Source organism: Crinia signifera, chromosome 8 (assembly GCF_055691185.1).
Source record: "Crinia signifera chromosome 8, ASM5569118v1, whole genome shotgun sequence".
NCBI lineage: Eukaryota > Metazoa > Chordata > Amphibia > Anura > Myobatrachidae > Crinia > Crinia signifera.
In genome coordinates, this window is record NC_139224.1 from 155,969 (window position 1) to 159,806 (window position 3,838).

Sequence of the window (3,838 nt, forward strand, 5' to 3'; positions counted from 1 at the left end):
TACCTCTGACCCTCTATACTTGCCAAGCCCCCTTTCCTACAAAAAGTGTACCCTCTTTGCTTGTGTGTTGATGCAAGAAACTTACTTGATTCAGCTCCCTTGATAGCCCTATGCCAGCCTCCTCATTGTGTTCTCTTTACAGGCTGGACCCTTGCACGCTTCTGTGCCGACGTCTTCTCCTGTTCCGCCTGGATGGTCTTGGCTTGAAGGATGCAACCTCCCAACAAAATATAAGTTATTTATGGGCACTATAGTCTCTTGTTTAAAAATTTGTCCCTTTTACCATCTCCTTTTACCTTTCCCTAACTCCCCCTTTCCTACAAAAAGTGTACCCTCTTTGCTTGTGTGTTGATGCAAGAAACTTACTTGATTCAGCTCCCTTGATAGCCCTATGCCAGCCTCCTCATTGTCTTCTCTTCCCAGGCTGGACCCTTGCACGCTTCTGTGCCGACGTCTTCTCCTGTTCCGTCTGGATTTGTCGTGATGGAGGTGAAGCAAAAGAAAAAAAAAAAAAAAAAGGTAAGTTCATATCTACTCCTGCCAGGTTCTCTTCTACCTCTGACCCTCTATGCTTGCCAAGCCCCCTTTCCGACAAAAAGTGTACCCTCTTTGCATGTGTGTTGATGCAAGAAACTTACATGATTCTTTATTGCGAAGAAAGCATGAGGCAACTTACCCTCTGCCACAGCACTGGAAAGCCTTATGACAGCCCGTCTTCTCTTTGCAGACTGGACCCCTTGATGCTTGACGAATCTTCAGTGTGGCAGAGGTGCAGAGCCTTCTTGAACGTTATTCCTGAAAGAAAGTGTGAGTTATTGACAAAGATTTCAACCCTCTGCTATCTGTCCCTTACCCTACATCACTCTTGCCCTGGGAAGAAAGCATGAGGCAACTTACCCTCTGCCGCAGCACTGTAAAAGCCTTATGACAGCCCGTCTTCTCTTTGCAGACTGGACTCCTTGATGCTTGACGAATCTTCAGTGTGGCAGAGGTGCAGAGCCTTCTTGAACGTTATTCCTGAAAGAAAGTGTGAGTTATTGACAAAGATTTCAACCCTCTGCTATCTGTCCCTTACCCTACATCACTCTTGCCCTGCGAAGAAAGCATGAAGCAACTTACCCTCTGCCGCAGCACTGGAAAGCCTTATGACAGCCCATCTTCTCTTTGCAGACTGGACCCCTTGATGCTTGACGAATCTTCAGTGTGGCAGAGGTGCAGAGCCTTCTTGAACGTTATTCCTGAAAGAAAGTGTGAGTTATTGACAAAGATTTCAACCCTCTGCTATCTGTCCCTTACCCTACATCACTCTTGCCCTGCGAAGAAAGCATGAGGCAACTTACCCTCTGCCGCAGCACTGGAAAGCCTTATGACAGCATGTCTTCTCTTTGCAGACTGGACCCCTTGATGCTTGACAGTGTGGCAGCCTTCTATTGTAGAGCCTTGATGGAAAACAAAGTTATTTTCAAATGGAAATAAAATGATCATGCATAAGCATTATTCAACAGATTTATTTAACATACAAAAGTAAATAAAATATAATGAAAATTACCTTTAGGTTAGGCTCGGTCCTCTTTTTCTTTTTCAGGGTCCACCTTTGGGGCTCTGCCCTCCTGGTCCACCTTTGGGGCTCTGCCCTCCTGGTCCACCTTTGGGGCTCTGCCCTCCTGGTCCACCTTTGGGGCTCTGGCCGGCTTCACCTCCTTTGGTTCTCTGGCCGGCTTCACCTCCTTTGGTTCTCTGGCCGGCTTCACCTCCTTTGGTTCTCTGACCGGCTTCACCTCCTTTGGTTCTCTGGCCGGCTTCACCTCCTTTGGTTCTCTGGCCGGCTTCACCTCCTTTGGTTCTCTGGCCGGCTTCACCGCCTTTGGTTCTCTGGCCGGCTTCACCGCCTTTGGTTCTCTGGCCGGCTTCACCGCCTTTGGTTCTCTGGCCGGCTTCACCGCCTTTGGTTCTCTGGCCGGCTTCACCGCCTTTGGTTCTCTGGCCGGCTTCACCTCCTTTGGTGCTTTGGCCGGCTTCACCTCCTTTGGTGCTCTGACCACCTTGACCTTTGGAGCTGTGAGCGCCTGCTCCTTCGGCTGTGCTGTCTCTTTCTTGTCATGCACCACTCTCCAATCAAGCTCCTCCTGTGCTGTGCCAGCCTTTGTCTTTTTTTGTCTTCCTGCCTTGCCCTCCTTTATGGCTCTAACCACCTTTTCCTTTGTTCCTCTGACAACCTTGTGCTCCTTACTTCCTGTGGCCATATGCTGCTTCTTTAAACTTGCCAGGTTTTGTTGTGCTGTCGTCAACATCTCTGTCAGGCGCATGCTCGCCTGTGTCTCCTGTTGTGCTGTGTCTGTCTGCTCCTTCTGCTGGCCTTTGTTCTGGTTTCCTTGAACCACTCCCCAAGAATGCTCCTCCTTGGCTCCTTCAGCCTTCTCCTTTGCCATTCTTTCAGCCATGACCTCCTTTGTGGATCTGAGAACCTTGTCCTTTGGTCCTCTGAACACCTGCTGCTCCTCACTTCATGTGGCCACATGCTGCTGTTTATTTTCCCGTTTTTGCTGTGCTGTAATCATCATCTCAATCAGGCAAAAGTTTGCCTGCGTTTCCTTTTGGCCCATGTCCGCCTGCTCCTTCTGCTGGGCTATGGCTGCCTCTCTCTCGCTTTGTACTCTCTCCTCATTTTCCTTCACTGCTCTGTTCCACATTTCTTGTGTTAATCGATCAAAGTTCTCCTTTTCTGCTCTGGTATGCTCAGTCTCCTCGGCTCTGACTCGCTCCGCTTCCTTGGCTCTGGCACGCTCAGCCTCTTCGGCTCTGGCACGCTCAGCCTCCTGTTGTGCTCTTTTGAGCCGCTCCTCCTCCGCTACATCTTCCCGTACCAGATCAAGTGCTCTATCCCAAACACAGCGGTCATGTGTTAGGGACTGCATCAACTGTCCTTGTGGTCTAGCCTGCTCCAGTTAATCCTGTCTTTGATGGCTTTGGTATGCTCTTTCAGCTTCCTCTTGTCGAGCATACCAACCAGGATCAATGATGTTGATGGTGAAGTTTGTCGGAGTCCACGAACTTGTGTGGCTGAAGATCTTTCTTCTGTCATCAGCTGAAGGCTTGTACAGTTCATGCTGCTATTGGCATTGCACTGCTGCTGCCACATAAGCATGCACTGTAGAATCTGTTGCATGTGTTGACATTGCACTGAATGGTTGGCCTGGAAGTCAGTCAGTTGTGTACTCATTTGTTGCAGAGTCACCTGTCCTTCCCTCTCTTGGTTCTGTGTTGTGGTCATGTCATCAATCTTCTGCTGCATTGTCTGTACATGTCCAACCAGAGATACATTTGATGCCACAAGTTCATCGTAATATCGACCAATCGATATCATTGCCTCTGTTTGTTGACTGATGGTTGCATTCATCTGATTGATGCTCTGTTCCATCTTGTCAAAACGACTCGCATTCCTTTCAGCATCTTCAGCTCTTCTTTCCTCCAAGTGCCTCAAAGCCTCCAGAATGGCAGTTGCTGTGAATCTATAATACAAAAATCAGTTTAGTTTTTTATGTAATATTCATTTTTCCATCAAACATATTCACAAATTTCAATTCTAACCTTGTTGTGCAGATTCCGGTATTTTAGGTGAAACATGCTGGTCCTCAAGAGGATGGCTCCGTGTTTCAGCTTCTTGTTGCATTGTAACGTCTTGCAACGGTGTCTGAAGCAGAGGGACACTTTCGATTTCCTCCATTAGTGTTGCTATAATTGAAAAATACCAAAATAATTTGATAATGTTTGTAATATTTGTACTGAAAAGGTTAATTTATTTTTGACCATGGCTTACCAGGCAGCTCACCGGTTGGTG

The 3,838-nt window shown here is 47.8% G+C and overlaps 1 long non-coding RNA gene across 1 annotated transcript; it reads right to left on the reverse strand.

Annotated features, from left to right (window-relative positions):
* Window positions 1-921: 921 nt before the first annotated feature.
* LOC146026922 (uncharacterized) lies at window positions 922-1,413 on the reverse strand. Its single transcript, XR_014454574.1, has 3 exons — window positions 1,341-1,413; window positions 1,120-1,238; window positions 922-1,017 (listed from the first exon to the last, which is right to left on the reverse strand). It is a non-coding gene; the product is annotated as an uncharacterized LOC146026922 (long non-coding RNA).
* Between the last annotated feature and the right edge of the window lie 2,425 nt (window positions 1,414-3,838).